This window comes from Podarcis bocagei (assembly GCF_964188305.1).
Source record: "Podarcis bocagei genome assembly, chromosome: 4".
Classification (NCBI taxonomy): Eukaryota; Metazoa; Chordata; class Lepidosauria; order Squamata; family Lacertidae; genus Podarcis; species Podarcis bocagei.
The window spans coordinates 68906039-68930460 of NC_138128.1; the positions used below are offsets into that span (position 1 = coordinate 68906039).

Sequence of the window (24422 nt, forward strand, 5' to 3'; positions counted from 1 at the left end):
GGAATTCAAACCCTGAACCAAGTCCTTGAATTCCAAGCACCCAACCCAAAATCCAAAACCCCCCAAAAAAGTTTTAAAAGTTTAACTTAACTTACGAAATGGCTGCAAATCACCAAAGTCTTCAAAAACCTCAACTGTTCCCCCAGCCACCCACCCACCACACAGAAATTGCAAACCCCTCCCCAACTGTTGCAAACCCCTCCCCAACTGTTGCAAACCCCTACCCAACTGCTCCCCCAGCCACCCACCACACAGAAATTCAAACCCAGATTTTTTTTTTTGAAAAAAAAAACAACATGGCCCAATGGTCACAGAAAATCATAAAAATTAAAAAAAAACCCACACAAGCTCCCATATTCTTGCAACCCTCTCCTCAACTGTCCCCCCAGCCACCCACCACACAGAAATTCAAACCCAGAATTTTTTTTTTAAAAAAACAACATTGCCCAATGGTCACAGAAAATCAGAAAAATTCAGAAAAAAACCACACAAGCTCCCAGATTCTTGCAAACCCCTCCTGAACTGTCCCCCCAGCCACCCACCACACAGAAATTTAAACCCAGAATTTTTTTTTAAAAAGTGCCCCAATGGTCACAGAAAATCATAAAAATGCAGAAAAAAACCACACAAGCTTCCAGATTCTTGCAAACCTCTCCCCAACACCAAGTCCTTGAATTCCAAACACCCCAACCCAAAATCCACCCCCCCAAAAAAAGTTTTAAAAGTTTAACTTACCAAACAGCTGCAAAAGAAGTTTTGGAAAAGCTTCAAAAATCAGCAAAGTCCTCAAAAACCTCAGAAAAGGCTACCACACCGCGTGCAATGTGTTGCTCCTCGAAGTCTAGTCGCAACTGCACCTCTTCCAGCAATGCACCCTGGGTATTAACGGTTTTACGAATAAGGAAACAAACTTGCAAGACGTTTTCGTCTTGCGAAGCAAGCCCATAGGGAAATTCGTCTTGCGAAGCGCATCGAAAAACGGAAAACCCTTTCGTCTAGAGAGTTTTCTGTCTTGCGAGGCATTCGTCTTGCGGGGCACCACTGTAAGTCGTAAACTTGGACTTGTGTGTTGTAGTTCATCAGTAGTTCCCTTTCTTCTTTAGGTTTTTGATATTTAACTTTGATTGCTAGGTCTGATTTAATGCTAAAAGATAACCTGGAAAATAGGTTATCTATAAGATTAAGGCCTGTCCCTGCTCAGAAGATACATTTTATACAAACATGTTTGTAAGCCATTTTAGAAACCTAGATAGCAGAAAGTATGATATAAATCTGTTCCATTAATAAATAATGCTGAACAGGAGAGCATATTATGGGGCAGGAGTAGGGAACCCCAAACTCTTCCAGTTGGTGCTGGATGGAGTACAGCTCCCGTCATTTCTTACGGTGTTGACTGGGGTTGAAGGGAGTTGGAGTCCAACAACTTGTGGAGAGCTGCTAGTATAGGGCTCCCTTTCATATATATTTTGTATTCCTATTTTGTGTTTCTTCTTGCAAGAAATGCACCCACAAGCTTGGATTGTCAAAAACCAAAGGAATTAGGCTGTACGTGAATTTATGATTATTGTTGTCAACAGCAGGGGGTTGCTGTCTGTCATTATAGGGCTTTTATTTTCTTGAAGGGGTGATTTATTAATAGAAGGTGGTATGGTCTATATGCTGTATTACAAAGATAGAAAACATATGCTCCTTACTTCTAAGTAAGCTCCACTGGACATAGAGCTTACATTTGTGTAAGTATGCATAGGATCAGCCTGACACTTAAGATCTGGCAGCTGTTTGAGGGAATGACACACAGCAGTGTTCACCTAAAGTAGTGCTTCAAATATTAATGCAGTCTTTCATAGTGATGTTTCTAGTACCTTCTCTGCCACTTCCTGCTTAACATGTGGGTTAATTTTGTTGTTGGCTTTAACATGTTCTGCTGAAATTGCGAATGCCAGGTAGCTTGTTGTAGCTAAGATTGCAATACTAAGAACACTTTAACTTGGAAATAAGTCCTATAAATTAGGAATTTCTCTTATGGTTGGGCTGCAAAATACATCAACAAGTCTCTAGAATGTGTCTTTAGAACGTTGTCATTAAAACTGGATAATGAGCACTTTCTTGATTGTTTTCTTTTTCTTTAAAAAGCAGTATATGTAGACTGTACAGAAAGTCTTTCAGATAAACAGTACTACATATATTACAGCACTTTAAAATACTTTTTTTTTAAAGTACTGCATAACCCTTTCTGCAAATTGTTCATTTTTGTTACCTTTCATTTCTTGTCTCCTGTCTTCTGTGGTTATTTTCAGTAGATGTTGTAGATAGCAATGGTATCCATACAGTATATATATTTTCTGTATCTAAAGAAGAGGCTGGTTGCAATGAGGAGGGTGGGAATAAGAAAGCTTCTGTTTACTGTGCACTCAGACTTTTAAAATTGATACTAAAAGTAGTATCCTCTCTAATACTCTCGATGTGAACAATGGAAAGAATTCTGGCAGTGGTACTGTTTTGTAAAATGTTGCACAAGAGTTAGCAAAATGTGGAACATAGCACAAGCATGCATATTGACATGTTGTACAAGGTGCTGCATGAGGTCTCATGTTAGCTGATGATTGTGCAAAGAGATTGAAAAATGTCTTGTGCTTACAGAAGCGCTCCTGAATTTCAATTCTCTTTTCTCACCTGAGGGTTTTATATTAAGCCTACTATGAAGCAACTGACTTGGTTCCCATGCTGTGATGATTCATGTGCTCTCATCAAATAACGTGAGGAAAGTTTGCTGATTCAGGTATGTGTGGTTTCACTGGCTGATGAGTCTACTAATATAACCTTTATGCCTAATCCATAATGATGCAATGCTGTCACTTGTCACAATGACTGCATTCAGATGGCACTTTCCCCCCATCTTCCTGATGTTTCCTTACCTGTTAATTTCCCCATTTTATCTGAACTTTTACTATTTTTTGTTGGGAGCCACCCAGAGCGGAGTGGCTATGCAGCCCAGTCAGATGGGTGGCATATAAACAACAACAACAACAATTATTATTATTATTATTATTACAACTTAAAAATCACTTTTGGTAATCCAGTAGAGTCTAGCAGAAATCTAGTGCTCATTTCATGTTATCGATTTTTGGAAAAAAATGGTTAGCAATCCTGTTAGCTTGGAAAACCACAGAGATTTGCATTGTGCTTTTCCTCAGGTTTACATGATTGCACCACTTCCGCTGATGTGTTGAAATCTTGGGTGGTATCTTAGTATGCAGTTCTTTCCTGATATATAAAAGTTAACACAACTTGGCAGTATATGGATAAAAAAAAGCCACGGTTCCATAACACAGTAGGTACTGCAGTGTAAAATGAATGGTTGAAATTGAGACAGAAACACTAGCATTATCAGTAAAAATACAGCAGTAAACCCCACCTCTAGATCCTGGCTGGGTCTTGGGTTTCTGACAAAAATGGGTAGGCAGCCCACTTCTGTAGCATCAGTTTTGGGGGCTACTCTGGTCATTACTTCAGTGCTGCCGATTGTTGTAGTATGCTGGCATGACTACCCATGCATCTACATCTCATTTCTGAAAGACTGAAATGATTGTGCATAGGGTTGAGCCATGAGTATGTGTGTTATATGTAATAGCTATGTAATCAACTGAAGTTTGTGACAACCATCAGCAGCGGACTTCTGCCTCTACAGCAGGGGTGCCCAAACTTTTTCAAAGAGGGCCAGATTTGCTGAATGGAACATGCGTGAGGGCCAACCAAAATTGTTGAGCTTTTCTTTAGGATTTTACCCCAGGACATATGCTGCCACGGGGGCCGCATTAAACCGGCCGGCCGGCCGAATTAGGCCCCTGAAACAGACTTTGGACATGCCTGCTCTACAGTATTGTGCCCTTTTAGGTAGACTGTCTCACTTGCCATCTCAGACTGCTCCTTAAGTTCATGAAATTTTCTTGTAATGAGCCTTTGACCTCCTACTGCTGACTTGGCATACTATGTCAACTTCTGGTGCAATCTTTCATTTGCTTTAAAGTAATAACTCACCATGCTATTGAAGTTCCTCTTGCTCCGCCAAACCAGAAGAGACCTATTTATATACAGATTAGAACATAAGTATTGTGAAATGTTCTGCAGAACTACCACCAGTGTACAGAAAGGAATTGTACAGATACATGCTTGGACTCTAGCCTAAGGAGGCTCAAAGCAAGTAATCAGACCTTTTCATTTTTCAGTGTTTGGGCTCTGCAATGTAGGTTGGTAATTAAGTATTTTTCTTCCTAATAGGGGCAATATGAACCTTTGAATTCTGTCTGTAGCGCAGACCTGTATTTCCTACGTTTTAAAAAAATGTGATAAACCATTGTTCTGCAACATAAATGTTCTTTTTAATTCCAAAATGTAGCACAACAAGTGTTTATAACAGAATAATAATAAAAAATCCTATGGGGAGACCCATTGGGCATGTAAAACAATATTGCTTTCTTTGTGTCTGGAGAATACACTTTCTTGTCATAATAGAAAACAACCTTTCAGGTGTCTAATTAAATGAAGTCTGGTTGTACTCCCTTGGTTTTCACATTTGGCATCCACTCATAACTATCCAAGTAAGAAAGGAATTGGTTTCAAAGTCAAAGGGTGGAATCCAGAATAGCATTAAGGAGAGCCATTCATCAGCATAAGGATTTCTGCTTGTGCAACAGAACTTAATCCTTTTCTCCTTCCCTGTGCCCCTAAATGTATTCCAGGGGTTCCTTCAACCATCTGGAGAAGATTTGAGGTAGGTGCTGGGCTCGTGTGGGTGGAGAAGAGGGTAGGAAAGGCCTGTTGTAGAAGTCAAAATCCTTGCATTGACGAGACTCATTAGTGGAATACTGCCCAAAGGTCTGCCAAAGGAAATACCACTGTTCATTTTTTACTTACAGGAGGTTCCACTTAGTCACTTCAGCAGAGTACCACCTAAATGGGAAGTGAAACCCTGACCTTTGTCAAGATAAAATGTCCAGCTTATGAAATGACAAATGGATTTTAGTACTTGGTAAACTTACAGTGATGTACAGGAAACGAAGTGAGTGATTCCTTGTTTGACACCAACATTCACCAGTCAGCACTGATATTTAGCCTTTCTATATCTCTTGAAGACACCAGACAAGTTTTCAGTTTAGAGAGGGAGCAAAAAGGTAACAGTGATAAAGGCTTTTGGGGAATTATTTGAGACTACAAAGAATGTAATGCGATTACAGGTTTAGTGGAATCCTCACAGCATAATCTATGTGTTCCTCTTTTTAGGCATATAATAAAAGGCAACTGCAACCTTGAAATGTATAGGTGGAAAGAGATTGGGTAGTCAAGAAAAAGGAGGAAAGTTCTGGGATACTTTACAGACTTAATAATTTTATTGCTGCATTAGGTTTTATGGACCAGAGCACATTGGGTGGATTAACTATTTAGTTTTAAAAGTTGGTAGGTATTGAGGGATTGAGAAGAGGAAAAGTAATTTGACCTATTGTGTCAAACCAAAAAGGGCAAGATATGTCTTCATTAGGGTAGGAGACTAACAAGGCTGTTATTTGGGAACTATTAAAGAAATTTGAGAAATATGTATTGCAAATCTGGTTATTAGTTGCTGCAGAACTACTCTGTCATTCTCTCTTACCTTTTGGCTTGAGTGAACTGCAATGTGTTGCTGTGAGAAGTGCAGTACACAGCTGTTTGGGCAAGATAGCCCAATAATAACAAGGATACCATTCTGTAGCTTAAACAAAGAAGCAGTTTTGCTATCAAATGAAAGCAAAAGTTGATAGGGAGTTTGATTTATAATGTGAGTCCCTGGAATGTGGCAGTGTTTCTTGTGCTGGGCAATACAGTTGCATTGCATTGCTTAAATAAATGCCATTCCATCCAGGCACAACATTTCTCTGCGGGATAGAAAAGTTTCCCTTCCCCTTCCCCAAGATATTTAGGGGAAATGAGAACGTTGGACAGTTAGTCATGCAGCAATTGTCCTCCGTATGCAATTCAGTAGAGAAATTCTGGTAATATTTCCAAATCTTTTCTAGCATTTGGTACTTTGAGTTGTTAGCAGCTTCAAGTAATGGGGAACAGGAAGAAGGAGAACATTGTTTTATTTACTCAGATGAAACATGTATATGTGTGTTCACATTTTTTTCTCACATGAGCTGCATGCCTTCAACAGTTTCTTATGGGAGGTTTTGTTTGCCATGTCTCTCTTACCAGCTGATACTTCTGTTTAGCTAGTATGCCCAGGAGTCTTGTAATTGCTAACTCAAACATGTTTGGATGAGAGTGAGAAACAGCATACTTGACATTCCTTTTTGCCTTCTGAATATCAATCATACACCTCTTTTTCCTAACAGTGGATGCTGGAAATTTATTATTTGTGTATTTATGTCAAAGAGCGAGTTGGCAGTAAATCAGACCATTCAAAGTTGGGCGTTAACTCTTTGTAAGCAAAAACATGATCTCCACAGACTTGGCAGAGTGTCAGGCCTAATGAGCACTGCACCTCATTCCTGGTAGGTCTTATCCCACGAATCAGTTGCTGAGACCGAAAGTTCCCGCCTCCCCAGAGTTTTCTAAGTTCTCTCCTTTCCAGGGCTTTCCCCAAGCAATCAGACACTTCACCTGCATGCAGCCTGTCGCTGCTCTACCCGTTTCAGCCCCCTTCTGGTTCTGGGATATGGGGAGGAGGGGTGCTTGTTGACATAGCAGGAGGGGGAGATACCCATGATTCTTCACCATCCTGACTCATTTCTGCCTCTTGCCCTCATTTCTCCTCCCACTCGCTGGCTTTGGCTTCCGCCTCTGATTCTGGACTTTCTCTCTGCCATAGACTCTCCCAGCTCACTAAGCTGTGTTACATCTTCAGCTTCCAACACCTCCCTTTCCCAGTCTTCTCCCTCTGACGAGTCGTTGTTGTCATCCTACCACTGCTTCCCTGGCTCTAAGCCTTCTTCCCTTGGTGGTTTCCCAGCTGGTTCTTCTCACTATTCCTCTGTGTCCAACCACTCAATGACAATTTATTACTTAAAACAGTTATATCCTCCCCTCCATAAAAGTCCAGGGCAACTTACAGTCAAAAAACATTAAGCAGTAGTATGAAATAACATTTTAAAAAAGCAACTCTTTCAGCTGAAGCTAAAATATTTACTGTTTTTGATAATCTTATAAGTAGCCAAAAGTGGGGGAGGGGGAGAGAAAAAAAGATTGAGAATTGAAGCAAGGGAGAAGTAGCTCCTTTCCAAGTTGTTTGAGAAATGGTACTAATATAGATGGTTAAACCACTTTCCTTTGGGCATCTTCCTGTTGAAAATTTTCTTACCAAGCTGCATTTACATTTGCAAGGGAAGAGACTTTACAGGAAGAGACTGGGCTCAGATCTGGGCACCACAGTTTAAGAAACGTATTGACAAGCTAGAATGTGTGCAAAAGAGGGCGGCCAAGATGATAAAGGGTCTGGAAACCAAGCCTTATGAGGAATGGTTGAGGGAGTTAGGTATGTTCAGCTTGTATAAGAGAAGACTGAGAAGTGATATGATAGCCATCCTCAAATAACTGAAAGGCTGTCACATGGAAAATTAAGCAAGCTTGTTTTCTTCTGCTCCAGAGGGTAGGCTCCGAACCAATGGATTCAAGTTACAAGGAAGGAGATTCGAACTGAACATTAGGAAGAACTTTGGTCAGTAAGAGCTATTTGACCGTGGAACAGATTATCTTGGAAGATGATGGTCTTCCCATCATCAGAAGTTTTTAAACAGAGGTTGGATGGTCGTCTGCCAGAGATTCTTTAGTAGTGATTTTTTGCATTGCAGAGGATTGGACTAGTTGACCCTTGGGGTTCCTTCCAAGTCTACAATTCTATCATTTTATAAACTTATGGGGAACAGACAAGCTGCTTTCTTGGTGCAATTTTAGGACTGCATTATGTTTGGGGTGCCTTTTATATGTATCACAGCAGTGAATTCTTACACTGAAATTTTCAAACATATGGGGAATTCATATGATTATTGCACTATATGGATTCACTCATGTATAAGTATTTTTTCTCAGTGATTCTATTTTGCAGTACATTAAATATTTAGACAATGGAATACTTAGAGGTGTGCATGAGCACACTTATGGCTGTAGCCTGTGAAACTGTTCTTAAAAGAAATGGCAAGCATGTGTAAGGGCTAAGTAGCTGGAGCTGGGAACAGGCTTTGAACACTACTAGCATATTGGGCATCAGCTACAACTATTTGTCATTCATATTGCACTTGTCAGAACAATTATGACTAAAAAGAGGTATACAAGATTGTAAATAAAATGTAACTATCACAGCAAGTTGAACTTAAAAGTTAATTAACAGTGCCTTTGCATGACTGTTCCAGTCACACACAATTAATATGCACTTCTTAGGTTTTTTTTCCAACAGAAAGTAATTTACAGGTTCTGGAAATCTGATAATTAGCTCATTAATGGCCATCACACCCCTGTTTTTGCACTGTTTTTCTTTTATGTTTCATATTTGCAGCAGAATAACTAGCTTTAGTGTATTATGCACAACTTTAATACTTAGAACATCAGAAATAAGGTAGTCCATTGATGGGATTCTTATCATTTGGAAGTGAAACTGAAGACTAAAATGTGATGTGAAAACTTATTTTGAAGATATATGGGTTACAACTCGAGGTGTTTTGGACTAAAATTCCTGTCTTCCCTGACCATTGGCAGGCTGGCTGAGACTGGGAGTTTGAGGCCAACAATATCTGAAGGAAGAGGGAAGGCTGGTTTAAACTGCGATCTCCTCTAAACTATGGGGTGAGAGCATTCGCAGAGCCTAACCCCTGAAAGCAGTGTTCGAAATTCATCAGGCACCAGGCGCATTGTATGTAGCTTGTCACTAAGTGAAGATGCCTGGGTGCCAGGATGGCACCTGATGTCTCCACCATTTGGAGGTGCATGCCTAGGAATCCTTGGATCTTGCCTGTTTTCCCAAACAAGCAACAATAATTCTATCTGTAATATTTTATTTGCACAATCAGAACAATTTTCAGGAACCAAAAATGCATATTGAAAAATACGACTTTCGAGCCATCTGGCCCCCAATGGCAACTAGGCATTCAAATTTGGTGGCCATAATCCTGTCTTAAGGAGCCATTTGGTGCCAGCTTACATATCTGAGTTTCTAACACTGCCTGCAAATGTCCAGTTTATTATTCTCAGGCCTCAGGAATTGAAACTGATCCCTCAGATCTGCAGGACCTGCCTCAACTGTGGTGTCCAGTTTGATACAGATGTCTGCAGCTTTGTTCTCAGTGCTTTTGTAAATGCATCCCAGTGCACTTCTGAGTGATTAGCTGTTTCTCCCCCCTCAGATTGGGTTTAACCAGCCTGTTCAGCCAGAGCTGTTCTGAGGATGCAATAGAGGCAGATAAATAGACTTTCCACTCTGCCAACAGCGCCACATGGTAGCCATGGTTATATGCTTTCACATATTCTCTGCTGTATTCACCCAAGACTCGTGCCACCTGTGCTCTAACCATCCAGCCCATTTCATCGCCTGGAATTCCTCAGAAGATCAATAAGGTTTCTGGGTTTCCTGCAGCCAGAGAGGGTACTGGGGAGCGATCATGTCACTCACAAATGCATTCAGTGTTGTTGTGTCTGCATTTCTCCATCTCCATCCACAGTCTTGTTGATCATTTGTCTCGTTATGGTCCCTGGGGCTTTGCTATAAAACCATATTGAGCTGCTGCTTGCTCATGCTCGTTAGAAAGCAGATAATTGCTAATTGTAGTTTTGAAACTTAAACTAGCACGTAACAAGACAGGGTAAAGGTAAAGTAACCCCTGACCGTTAAGTCAAGTCGCGGACGACTCTGGGGTTGCGGCCCTCGTCTCGCTCTACAGGTCGAAGGAGCCGGCATTTGTCCGCAGACAGCTTCCAGGTCATGTGGCCAGCATGACTAAGCCACTTTTGGTGAACGCCGTTTACCTTCCCGCAGGAGCGATACCTATTTATCTACTTGCACTTTGACTTGCTTTCGAACTGCTAGGTTGGCAGGAGCTAGGACCGAACAACAGGAGCTCACCTCGTTGTGGGGATTCAAACTGCCGACCTTCTGATCAGCAAGCCCTAGGTAGCGCCACCAGCGCCTACAGTGCCAACAGTTTCCCCAACAAGACAGGGTACGTTTATGAAAAAGAAGAGTAGGATTGGCTCAAGGTCCAAGCCATGCACATGGCTAAACCTCTTACGAACAAGATACTGAATGCTTGTAGACAAGTCAGTAGGTTGACATATGTATAGTGGAGCTTTCCCCAACCAAAATAAAGGACAGAAGACCTAAATTCAATTATATAATCTTACTGTTAAATATTTTACTAAAAATAACCAATAGGTTTGTGGTTGTTACCAGGACTTTTTCTGATTGAATGGAATTTTGTCTGCTTTATAAAACTTTATTTTCATGTTTCTGTGTGTATGCCAGGCTGGGCAGCCAGGAGTGTTATCCTGCTGAAAAGACAAACAAATTTGCTTTGCCGATATTCAAGCATTTAGAGTTTAAGAAAATTGCCACTGAGAGCTGGAGTGACAATGATTGTGTAAAGTATCTACCTTAGAATGTTACAAGTATAATATTCCCAATCTTGCCTTGTTGAGGAAGATAATGGTAACCCCATGTGTGATATATTAGAAGAGAATGTGTTGAACAAAACTACAGCAAAATAGAAGCAATATATCTATCAGGTTTTGTTATGACCTTGTATGTGTGTGTTTCCAGAAAACAAGATAGTCAGTGTTGTTGTTTGTAGACAATATGGGGAATACATCCACAATGTGGAGCTTTTTCAGTTAGCTGGGACTTTTGTTGTCCTGTGTAGCAAGTTATTCCCTTGGCTTCCCTCACCCTGTCCCATAGCAAGTACATTAGGTTCTGAAGGAAATGTCTATTGTTTGCTGAACACTTGATCTCTTCTAAGAATATTTTGGGCTGTTCTTGAACTTTTGTTTTGTTCTTCAGATAATAGAGCTATTTTTCTAGAACTGCTTCCTTCTCGTGCTATAAATACAAACATGTTTTCACACAGATATCAAGCAAAGACATCAAAGTTTAAAATTAGTCGGCAGTACCGGTAAATTGCATTTGATCAAGAAAGGGTGTCCATTGATGGAGCAAGCGAGCGTAAATGATTTTGTTGACCGCCTCATTTATTAAGCAGGCAATATTTTTTTCACAGCACATTTTATAGATAAATGGAATACACACAAGACATATATGCACAACAATTTCTGCCCTCTTCTTTTGAAGGGAAAGGTTTGCATTCAGTGAAGTTTTTGTACACCTGGTGCTACAAATATGTATTGGAGTTGCTGGAATCAAAGCGTTTGAGCTAAAACCCTCTTCTTCCTTTTGGTTTGTAATTCAGAATTCAGTAAATGTACTAAGTTACAGAAGTTAGAGCTTGCTTTTGTCTTGTGGAGAAAAGTAGCTTGTTGATGCTGAGGAATTCTTTGTCTGCTACAAAATGTCCACTCAGTCGTTGCCACAGCAGTCTTTTCTTTTGACACTTTCGTACACCTGACATACAAGAAGCGTCAAAATTATGTTTCCTGCCCCATTCCTGCTTTAGACCCTGAGTAGAGATTAGGTAAAAAGGTAAAGGTACCCCTGCCCGTACGGGCCAGTCTTGCCAGACTCTAGGGTTGTGCGCTCATCTCACTCTATAGGCCGGGAGCCAGCGCTGTCCGCAGACACTTCCGGGTCACGTGGCCAGCGTGACAAGCTGCATCTGGCGAGCCAGTGCAGCACACGGAACGCCGTTTACCTTCCCGCTGGTAAGCGGTCCCTATTTATCTACTTGCACCCGGGGGTGCTTTCGAACTGCTAGGTTGGCAGGCGCTGGGACCGAGCAGCGGGAGCGCACCCCGCCGCAGGGATTCGAACCGCCGACCATGCGATCGGCAAGTCCTAGGTGCTGAGGTTTTACCCACAGCGCCACCCGCGTCCCGAGTAGAGATTAGCCTTACCCTATTAAAAGACACCTGCTTCTTGGGAGAAAAGCAATGACAAACCTAGACAGCATCTTAAAAAGCAGAGACATCATCTTGCCAATAAAGGCCCGTATAGTTAAAGCTATGGTTTTCCCAGTAGTGATGTATGGAATTGAGAGCTGGACCATAAAGAAGGCTGATTGCTGAAGAATTGATGCTTTTGAATTATGGTGCTGGAGGAGACTCTTGAGAGTCCCTTGGACTGCAAGAAGATCAAACCGATCCATTCTTAAGGAAATCAGCCCTAAGTGCTCACTGGAAGGACAGATCCTGAAGCTGAGGCTCCAATACTTTGGCCACCTCATGAGAAGAGAAGACTCCCTGTCCCTCAGACCTTGTGGGGGGCCGGACTATATTTTGAAAAATAAAATAAAATTGAACATATTCCTATGCCCCACAAATAACCCAGAGATGCATTTTAAATAAAAGCACACATTCTACTCATGTAAAAACACCAGGCAGGGCCCACAAATAACCCAGAGATGCATTCTAAATAAAAGGACACATTCTACTCATGTAAAAACATGCTGATTCCCAGACCGTCCGCAGGCCAGATTTAGAAGGTGATTGGGCTGGATTCAGCCCCTGGGCCTTAGTTTGCCTAGCAATGGTGTATACAAAATAAAATATTGTTGTTTAGTTGTGTCCGACTCTTTGTGACCCCATGGACCAGAGCATGCCAGTCTTCCATTGCCTCCCACAGTTTGGTCAAACTCATGTTAGTAGCTTCAAGAACACTGACCAGCCATCTTGTCCTCTGTCGTCCCCTTCTTCTTGTGCCCTCAATCTTTCTCAACACCAGGGTCTTTTCCAGGGAGTCTTCTCTTCTCATGAGGTGGCCAAATATAGTTATTATTAATTCTGGGTTTGTTAATTCTGACATTTTGGGGCACACGGGTCCAAATGCTGTTCAGTTGGAAAAGAGGCTTTCTGTGTCTCCAACATTTTTAGAATAATGTTAGCTTGACAGTTCTGCATAAATCTTTGTGGAACCTGGGTCTCTTTTTCATGACGGACTTTAAAATTCCTGCCAAGCTTTTCACTTATGTAAAGACTAACAATGGAACACATTCTCTTCTCCTAGAAACAGCAGTGACTAGCAGCACCCTATGAATTCAAACTTTGCTGCTCTCTTTCTCTCCCTTTTCTGTAGTAAAATGCTATGAATAATTTAGGCAGATGTTAATGATTGTCTTTTCAGTGTGCTATAAATTAATACTGTAATTGACACTTTTCTGCCTTAGTAAATGGAAAGTGTTGGCAGATCTTCCTGCCTTTGATTGCTCTCTATGTATTCTTGCAAATAAATTGTTTTGCTGAAATAGAGAAGAATCGGCTTAAAGCTTGTAGGCTGTATGGATTCTGCATTTTTCAAAAGCTGCAAGATAGACTACAAAAGTTCATTGTAACCTGTGGTGGTGCTACGAAGGTCTCCTGCTGACACCATCAGTACCATTATACAATGCTGACCCACACAGAGACTTTTGAAGGCAGCACCATAATTGTAGAACAATTAGATGTTTTACAGCCTTCCCTAGATGTTCATCAGTGCCCTTTATAATAGTCTCCTGGAAGTGATATAAGCGTTGGAATTGTGACCAAAAAATAGTATTCAAAGGGGTATTTTGAGGCAATAATAGTTTTTCAAAATGAACTTATGCATTTATGTTAATTGCATGAAACTTTCAGTTCTAAATCAGTACAGGAGCATCCTCTGGATTTACCACGTGGACAGCTCTGTTTATATGTATATTCTTTCAAAGGCATTTAATTACACTTCCTTAGAATTATTCTTAAATTTTAATTTAGTCTAAGTTATCTATAAATGATGACTTTCTGATCCTAATAGCTTCCTAATGTTGTTTTGCCAAATGAATGATTGGGGGAGGGTGGATTTGAGTAGCAGTGGGTGGTTGGGCTGGAGCAAAAAGTAAGTAGGGCTACCCTTTGTCACCCTCACATACAATCTTTCTTCTCATCCTAGCGCATGGGTAGGCAAACTAAGGCCCGGGGGCTGGACCCAGCCCAATCACCTTCTAAATCCGGCCCGCGGACGGTCTGGGAATCAGCATGTTTTTACATGAGTAGAATGTGTCCTTTTATTTAGAATGTATCTCTGGGTTATTTGTGGGGCCTGCCTAGTGTTTTTACATGAGTAGAATGTATGCTTTTATTTAAAATGCATATCTGGGTTATTTGTGTGGCATAGGAATTTATTTATTTATTTATTTATTTTTCAAAATATAGTCCGGTCTGACACGCAGCGTAAATTAATAATGCAGAGTTTTAAAGAATAAAAGCTTTACTGAATTAAAATAAACTTCTTCATAAACAACATGGTTCCAAACAGTTTGACTGAGATTACATACTGACTCTGTTCACAACTGAAACAGACTGACTCTAACTGACATCTTACAGAGAACACAAAAGAGAAACTGGTTGCTAAGTCACATGTCAGAGTGACTCAACAGTTAGCAGTTAGGCCTGAATAACTTTAGTAGGCCCAAATGATTGTGCAGTCCCTGCACTTCCCAGCCTGCTTTGCTGCTTCTGCTCTCATGTGTGTTTGTCACATGACACGGTCCCCCACAAGGTCTGAGGGACAGTTGAAAAAATTTGCTGATTCCTGCCCTAGTGGGTTACCTTGGAAGGAAGAAATTGCTGTTGTCTGAGGTCTGAATTGCATGCTTGAATAGGGCTTTCCCCCTTTCTCTTCACATTGCTCCATTCGTTTTAGTATTCACGCTCCATCTCTCCTTGCAGACTCCCCCACCTCCCTAAATTAAGCTGAGGGCCACAGGTTCCCCACCCTTTTTTATCTCAGTGAAACCTGATAATCAGTGTATGTTGTTTGTATTAAATGGATGTAAATGTTGATAGCCATTCAGTCCCTTATGTACATATTTACTTATGCCGGAGTCCAGAGGGAGTTGGGTGGCCAAATGTCCTTACACCCAGTGGGCTATAGGAGCTTCTGGAGCAGCTTCCAATAAATATAAGAACTAGCTACAGCAGTTCATTTAAGTAAAAATAAACCACCCAAGGCTGTAATCCTACTATACCTGTGACTAAGCTCCATTTAACTCATTGGGATGTACAGTTATCTTGTCCATGTCTACTCAGAAGTATGCCTTTAGTATGTGTTGTTCAGGTCTAGCCAACATGGTGCTTTCCAGATGTTGTTGAACTTCAGCTCTCAGCAGCCCCAGGCAGCATGACCAATAAGCAGAGATGATGACAGTTGTAGTCCCACATCATCTGGAGCACATCACATTGACTACCCCTAGTGTTGGCCATTCATGTTCTTTGGAACTTACCTGTTTACACATTCTTTTTGAAAGTGAGTTGTGTTGAAATCAGTGGGATCTTAAAGAATTTTATTGGTTTTGACTGATTTGCAACCAACCCTTTCCCCATGGGTTTTAGAGTAGCATCTTAGCCTCACGGTGAGCCTGCAAAGTAGATGTAGACTGAGGAATGATGTTATCTCAAAGCCAACTGTTAAGATTCTAAGTTAAATTGGCTATTTGAACATGGGATATTACACCCACTTCTAACATAGTGAGAAAGTGTATTTTGTAAGTAAAACTGTTTCCGTTTGGGGAATGTTTTGTAGTGGCGTTATTTCATTGCCTGGCTTTAAAAACAAACAAGAAACTGTTATTTTCTTCTAGATCATCTTGCACAGTAAATATGATACATGCTTCAAATAAATATTCTCCCAGCTTTAACAATCTATTGCCTAGGTAAAGGAAGTCTCATAGCACCTGCCAGGTTTTGCAAACCTTCAATAAGAATAAATATCCTGTGCCAGACAAGGTGCCATTAAGGATTTACAAGGGAAAATAATTGAACTTATTTATCAAATTCTGGTTTCAGACAGCAGGCAATTAGCAGTGTTCTTTCCATTTAGGAACATCATTATTTGCAATAGTATGAATAGTTTTAGTAGTGGATGCATATATTTTCATCTCCCCCCCCCCAACTACAGAATTGATTATTTGAACTCATTTGCATTAGGATTCTCTTTTTTAAAACACTTCAACTTTGACATTTCTGTGATTTTCAAATACGTAGCTGCTATTTTGTCTCATAGAAATAAAGGAATACTAAAAAAAGTAAAGCAAACACTTAAGAGTTGCACATATGTAGAAATCTATATCCCTACTCTCCTCTTGTTGCTGATAAATGGATGGATTTGGGTTAATTTATTCAAAGAGACTGCCGACCTAAAACTCAGGTAGGGGTAATACAACATTAATCTTCACAACAGCCCTATTGAGTATTATTTGGTGAGTCTATCTGAGTGCAGGGTCCTCAATAAAAGTCCAACATCCCATATACTGGACCACTGTTCTGATTCATAGTTAAGAAGCATAGAAATATATGTGTCTAAAATTTCACCATTTGACATGAAGGGTTTCTAGCATCCAATAGGCTAGATGTGATATGTTAGTAAAACAATTTATCTCTTTTTGTGGCTGACCAAGTAGCAATAATCTCCAGCCAAGCAGGTGTGCCTATACTGTTGCTCGGGTTAAGTTACAACAATAAGGCTGCAGTATGAGGATTGGTAGCTCAGTTGATAAGAGCATGGTGCTGATTAATGCCAAGGTTGCAAGTACAGGACAGCTGCATATTCCTGCATTCCAGGCATTGGACTACATAATTCTTAAGGTCCCTTCCAATTTTACAATTCTATGATTCTATGAAATCCAGCGGGTTCCCTTCTAGTTAAAAACACACAGCTGAGCTATGGGTACTCATCTCCATTTTAAGACTTGGCACTCTCTGAGTGGCTTTATTCAAGTAAGGGGGGAAGCCTCCCAAGTGGGAGCTAGTAGGAGGAAACTCTATATGTAGATAGAAGATTAAGATTAAATGATGATAGAGACCTATGTACATAAATATATAACTTAATGTTTTTATTAGAATCAGTACTATTATGGCGGTTGTTACTATTTTGTTCCCCCCCTCTTGCTTGCTTTCCTTTTTTATATATTGTTCTCTATTATTTCTTTCTAAATTAGTTAGTTTCTTATTGCATAGTGTGTTGGAAAACCTTAACTAAAATGGATCATAAAGGAACAAATAAGTGGCACATTCTGATCCTGGAGGTAGCAGATAGCCATCGTATTATTGAAATGAATTTGTCCAATCCCCTTTAGAGGCCTCCAGGGTAGTGGCCATCACCACATCTTGTTTTGCCTAATTTCATAGTTTTTGCGCAATGCGAAGAAGTCCATTTTGTCAGTTTTGAATCTCCCACATTTTGACATAATTGGATGGCCCGAGGTTCAGTATATTGAGGGAGGGGTGGAAAGAGAAGCTTCATCTAGACGCTACACCCTTGCAAGGTTTTTATGAACGTTGATCATGTTCCTCTGTAATTTCCCTTTTGCTGAACTACAAAGTGTTGAAACTGTGGACTTTTCTTGTAGAGAGGATGCATCCGTAAAGTTAGGACTTTATTGTTCCCTCTGCACCTAGTATTTTTCAAAATCCCCTTACATGGTTGCTAACCACATGATTTAACATAATGTCTAACTTAGACTCCAGCATAGGTTCAGGGAAGGCAATATTCATCCAGACCATGGTGCACAGGAGGAGAGGCTTAACCCCTTCCCCACCATGCTTCTAATGAAAACCAACCCTTCATGTGACAGTATGCATTCCAGCTCAGCTTCTTTGAATGCGTTTTTGATTAATCCCCAAAGGTGCAATTCTGTATAGTGTTAAAATATAGAAGTGGAATGCATGCCCCAAACCCCCTGAACCTATTCTGGGCTCCCCCCCCAGCCCTCCAGAGCAGATTTTTTTTGGGGGGGGGGAGACTGGGGAAGTCCCATTGCATGAGCGAACCTCATTCTACTCATACAACAACTTAGATGGATCCACCCACAGTGTTCTGGAGAGATTTGAATCCATTTGCTTTCCCTTTTAACTTTTTTATTAGCCCTGTCATTTTAGAGAAATTTCCTTTTATGAAATCAAATGCGACAGTGTTGGACTTTCCTGCCAATCTCTGAAAATGAAACTATCTAATTCTCATTTTCTGTTTACTGTTTCACAAATTACAAAATAACCAGTAGTGACTGATTTCTATTATTAGAAGGTTGTAATTTAAAATGTGTTTTTTAAAAACGATATTTGCATTGAATTCCAAATGAAGGCTTGTTCCTTAGAAACCTGACAAGAGAAGCCCAGGTTCATTTTTTAAAAAACAAACAAACTTCTTTTGCACCCCTTTATAAGGTAAAGGTAAGGTAACCCCTGACCATTAGGTCCAATCGTGACCGACTCTGGGGTTGCGTCGCTCATCTCACTTTATTGGCCGAGGGAGCTGGCATACAGCTTCCGGGTCATGTGGCCAGCATGACTAAGCCGCTTCTGGCAAACCAGAGCAGCGCACAGAAACGCCGTTTACCATTCCACTTTGACGTGCTTTTGAACTGTTAGCTTGGCAGGAGCAGGGACCGAGCAACGGGAGCTCACCCCGTCGCAGGGATTCGAACCGCCAACCTTCTGAGCGACAAGTCCTAGGCTCTGTGGTTTAACCCACTGCGCCACCCGCGTCCCGCACCCCTTTGTATTCACTTTTAAATAGGCAATTCACTTGCTAAATTGACAGTTGTCACTTCCCATAGTTTAGGCAACAGTTCCTTTAAAAAACAAACAAAAAACCAAAAACCCAAACATTTGAGCTAGAATCCTACTTCTGGAATATTTCGTGGATAATTCTTTCAGGTACAATTATATTTCCACGTGAAGTACTTTGTTTTAAGCAAGGAAATGTTGACCCTGTTTGAACCAGATCAATTTCCCTGTGCGGTAACACCACACCTATATTCCCAGCTCTTGATATTGCAGGTGAGATACCTGTTGCAAGGACCCCCAGGCTGATAGATATGCGAGGTGAAGCTGTTCTCACAGACCAATGCTGTGACTCATAATGTTTATATTAATTTTTTGTCTGATGACTGCTTTGAATTTCGACATAATTGTATGCCAGAGAAATGTCAGGTTACTTCCCCCCACCCCCCGTTTGCTGGCTTTTGTGGCTTGATATTTGGGTGAGTTTTTTGATATTTAGTACAGCATAACAATCAAATAATTATTCAGTTCATATACAGATACAAATACATTAAATTACTTGTGCTACATCCTGATGGCTGCAGGGAAATGGCAAATATTTTTAAAGCAGGTTTTTATCACAGCAAAAGGAAACTTGCAGTCCTTGGGTAAGGAAAGGGAATTGCTTTCTATTTTGAATTATTTCTTATGCAGAGGATAGCAGGTTAATGTGCGCTTATTGGTCTTGTCTTAGAAGGTGAGATGATGCTTGATTAGACAGAAACAATGTACTAACTGTATCAGTGACGAAAAGTTCACCTTGTACTATACTGACACTCAGAAGAGAGAGAAATGCTAAGAAAGGCAAAGCTAGAACAAAATACTTGCAGAAAACACAGGGAACACAGTACAGGTGAGGGGGAAAAAAGAAATAATAAAGAAATTGCCTGAGAGAAAGTGCTCACTAACGGCTCCTCATGATCCTGGGGGGAAGGTGACAGGTGGGGTACTGCAGGATTCTACCCTGGGCTCGCTGTTGTTCAACATATTTATAAACAACTTGGATGAACGTATTGAGGAAATGCTAATCAAACTTTAGATGACCAGTGGATTCAAGTTACAAGAAAGGAGATTCCGACTAAACAGGAAGAACTTTGACAGTTGAACAGACTCCTATGAGAGGTGGTGTTCTCTCCTTCATTGAAGGTTTTTAAGCAGAGGTTGGATGGCCACCTGTCAGATTCCTGCATTTCAGGGGGTTGGACTAGATGACCCTTGGGTCCCCCTTTAACTCTACTATTCTATGATTATTTGACAGCTGCAAGAATGGAAGTGTAAACAGATGTATGCAGAGGTCCCTCCAACATTTGGGGGGGGGCATTGCGTGTGCATGATGTCACGCGCCACCCCCCAAACTGGCCAGGCCGACTTGGCCCGCCACCCACCCACTGCCAGCTGCCTTACCTTCATGAAACGGATGCACCGGGGTGAAGATGCTTTGCCATGCTGCGTACAGTGATACCTTGGGTTACAGACGCTTCAGGTTACAGACTCCACTAACCCAGAAATAGTACCTTGGGTTAAGAACTTTGCTTCAGGATGAGAACAGAAATCGCATGGCGGTGCGGCAACAGTGGGAGTGGTACCTCAGGTTAAGAACAGTTTCAGGTTAAGAACGGACCTCCAGAACGAATTAAGTTCTTAACCCGAGGTACCACTGTACATAATGGGAATGGCCAACACTCCTATTAGGACTGTAGAGACCAACATAAGGGAGGAAGACTGGCTTTCTTTGTATAGGGCCTTAAACTGGGAAGGAGCAGTAGGAAATGGTATTACCACTGATTTTGGAATAAGGATAGCGTTACTATCAGCTAATTGGAGATCTTCAGCCATCTCTAATTCACAACAAATAGGCAGAATGTTGTTGCATGGTCTATACAGATTTTTGTGTGTAAGTGCCTTAATTTATTAGCTGGAAAAAGGAATGGTATATAACACATGACCCAAGATACCCTGGAGAATGTGCCAAGCTAATGAGGGTTAGTATGAAAGATTACTGAAATTACATAATGGACTTGGCCTAGATAGAGAATCTTCACAATCAGTACCAAAGCTTGGGTCACAGATTTTAGGATTGGGTAGATTGAACATTGAAAGGGGTTAGATTTAACTCTATAACATTTAACTTCAAAATTTCCTTGGGTTGGCTAGGTTTATGATAAAAGAGCTCTCGGTCAAGAAGATAGATTAGGCTTCAAGTCCTAACCCCACTTATCTGTTGAATTCAGTAGGATTTTCTTCTAAGTAGACATGATTAGAATTGCATTGTTAATGTAACTCAAGATGGAAAAGGCGAGTGCTGAATGCCTGTTCTACTCATAGGACATGTTGCATTAGATGCCACTGCTCCAAAATATGGAAGCTAGTAGTGTGTTCCCAGAGGAACACATGTGTAGTTGCAGTCTTTTATTTAAATCCATGAAATGCAGACTTTCCCCATTATATTTCCCAATAATTCATATTGTATCTTTCTGTGGAACATGGTGTGGATTTGTAATGGTGGCAAGGACAGCAGTTTCTCTATGTACCGCTGAATCAAATGACTGTTGGGGGCCCCATGCTGTTGAGATAATACTGTTGGCTTACTATTTGTTTCCTGTTAATTGGGCTTGTCACATTAGCATAAAGTACTGATTGCTTTGGATGCTAGAAGGATAGGTATGCACAGTAAAATGGTTCTCCTATGACTCAGGCAGGGATATAACAATCCTTCATGCTGCACAGAAAGGTCAACATTTCCTTTCTTGCCTGAGTCAGCCACCAGATCGGAAAAATGTGGAAAATCCTTCCCGATCCCTAACATAGCAATCAATTATGCTCTGAGACCAAAAATAACATTACCCATAATATCAGTATCCGTTGCCGTTTCCTAGTGCACATACTGTGCAGCTTTTGATGGTGGAGGGAACTAGTTTGTTTTAGAAGTTATCAACATACTTTCCAAGTCATTATTCACAGTAAGAAATAACAGTAAAATTATGGCTATAAAACACATTGACGATGCTTCATTTGAGGGCAAAATCCAAAGTTACACTGGATTTCATCTGTGTCGTAGGCATCATAAGTAAAATTTCTAAGTTATTCCTAGTTAAAGAGTAACTAAATCTGGTACTTCAGCACATTGGCGTAGTTAGGATTTATTGGGGGGGGGGCTTTATGTTTTGGCAGGCAGAACCGAGTTATCTGTGATGCAATTGGCCAGTTAGTTAAGCATTTTTATTTATTTACTTGAATTGGAGGGGGCAGCTACCCCCTCGCCTACGACCATGCTTTCAGCATCAGAAAAACCTGGCAAGGACAACTGCTGGCCATAAAGAAAAATAATGCTTTAACTTGTTAATATATGTAATTAATATGGTTGGTTACAGTGCACAAGCCATGGGAGAAATAATAGTTTGAGAATATTTGAGCAATATCATGCCTGAATCTAGGACCCCTTCAGAAGGTTTTTTGTTTTTTTTTGTTGTTTTTTTTTACAAAGATAAGCTGCCTGCAGGGAAGAATGCACACACCTTTGAGTGTTGTTTCACATGTATAGTTTGGGAAGCCAAGCTGCAGCAAAAGTATTGTGTGCATGGGATAGTTAATGATGATAACCCCCTTTTGTGTATCCAGTGTTCAAGAATGAGAACCTAAGCAATAGGGAATGCATTCACTCTGAAAGCTATAATTATCTGAAATATTAAAAAAGAACTATAGGCTTACTCATTCTCTCCCTCTCTCTCCCTCTCTCTAGAAAGAGACGTTTGAAGCTAAGAAGAAGATTAATCTCAGATGGAAAATTGCATTATGATGGTAAATTCCCACTATTCTGTTGAGTTTGTTCAATTTAGAAAATAGAATCCACTTATCTGAAACTATGTCATTGGTTATTCTGGGGCAGTCTGTGTAATGAGTGGTTTGTTAAGGTGCTTTTCACCTATGTGGTTAATGTGTGTTTTTTTTTTAAATTTGCATAGCCTTTGGGAAAAAAGTGATTAAAAATCACAAATTTGTTTGCTGCATTTATACCTTCCTTTGAAGACGCTCAAGGTAGCATCAGTAGTATTCTCTGCCTCCCCCCCCCCCTTATCTTGTTAGGCAGATTAGGCTGAAAAATAGTGGCTGCCCCAAGACCCCCTAGTGAGTTGCCTGGCTGAAGGGGGGTTTGTGGTTTTGTCAGCCCCTCTATTATACTTATTCACAACTTGTTTTTCTTTTTTTCTTTTTTGCTTGGTATTGTTAAATTGCTTAGCTATTATTATGCAAGTGTACGTTTTCTACCCCTGTAAAGCTTTTCACTGATCAGTCAGTTAATTAAATTAAATCAAAAATATTTTGATTACTAAAAAGCTGCCCTTGAATTAATTGGGCAACACATAAATATACAAATAGTTTTAAATAGTTAGTTCTAAAAAATAGTTCTAAAAAACAACAACTGCAGACAATCCCTTTGTGGTTATAGTTGGAGCACATAAAAGCGTAATTTCAGAAGACCAAAAAACTGACAACATGTATAACAACTGAGCAAAATGGGAATTTTGGATCTTAATGAAAGCCCATTGCTCAAAGAGGTTTCATTAACAATGAGCACCCTGCTCTCTCCAGTGTTGCTGCCCACACGATGTAACAGATTATATAGCTGCTCTTTCATATACAAAGTCAAATTTAGATGTATTAACTTTAAAGGAGTCAAAGTGTGGATGTTTCAGTGTGACCCCCCACCTCTTATTTTAATGTTCCTACCCTCTAGATCAGAGTAATCAATGTGATGCCTTTCTGGCCTCAGTGGCCTACAATTCCCATCATCCCTATGCATTGATAGGACCACTGGCAGAGGAATGGGGGGGGGCAGGGGGAGAGCATCGCCCCTGGCACCATGGGGGAGGGGGGTTCCATCATGGCCGCCCCCCAGACGCACCGTGCACCCCCCACCATGCCAGGCAGCGCGCCACGCCCCCGGGACGCGCACCACGCCCCCGCAGGTGATGTGCCACACCCCGGGATGTGCGCCAGCCACACCCCCGCATGCTCTCCGCCCCCGCTGCTGGAGCATGCAGCTTCACCACTGGCTGGGACTGGTGGGTGTTGGTTTCCAACAGCACCAGGAGAGCGCCATGCTTTTAACTTTGCTTATTAACATTTTGAATCAATCACTTTACACAAATAAAATGTCATTTGTTCCGCTAGGAGGTTTGTGTGTTTTTCCATGTGCTCCCCACGCAGACTTGCACTGTTCACAGATTGGATTTGGAAGGGCCAAGACTCCCATGTGTTCCCATCCCATGCTGTGAGGCAGAGCTATTCATGCAGTCCCCCCCCACCCTTTACTTAAATGCTGATTTTCTTACAACACGTTTTAATTAAGGGTTTGAGAAATAAGCAATTTGCGTTTCGCTTGGAGGAATATTCCTGTTCTGAATATTTTAACACATCTAAGAAAAATACTTGCGGCAATATTGGGAGGGAGAAAATGTAGGTTAAGAGAAGAGGATTTAGTTTTAGACCAGATGCAGCAGAAACCACCTTGCTTGGTTCCCCCCTGGTTTGTAATGGTGCATTTGGGATTATATTGCAGTTTGTCTGCCACAGGGTTTCTTCAGTAGTTCATTTTATGATGACTGTGCGAGCATTGTAGGATGTTCATGCAAAAACAAAAAACACTTTCTTGCCTAGCCTTATGAGAATAAATATAAGGATATTAATTTTTTGAGATCTGCTTTTAAAAATACTGTAATAAAACATCAAGTACAGCTTCC

General features: G+C 40.8%; 1 protein-coding gene across 10 annotated transcripts in view; it reads left to right on the forward strand.

Annotated features, from left to right (window-relative positions):
• SGMS1 (sphingomyelin synthase 1) overlaps positions 1-24422 on the forward strand; it is a 70140-nt gene that overhangs the window by 10074 nt on the left and 35644 nt on the right. For 9 of the 10 annotated variants that reach the window (XM_081189721.1, XM_081189727.1, XM_081189719.1 and 6 more), the window contains exon 2: positions 22421-22479. The exons of the other annotated variant lie outside the window; for it this stretch is intronic. The gene's annotated coding sequence lies outside the window, so the exon portion shown is untranslated. The remainder of the gene's footprint in view (positions 1-22420; positions 22480-24422) is intronic. 10 annotated transcript variants of the gene reach the window in all.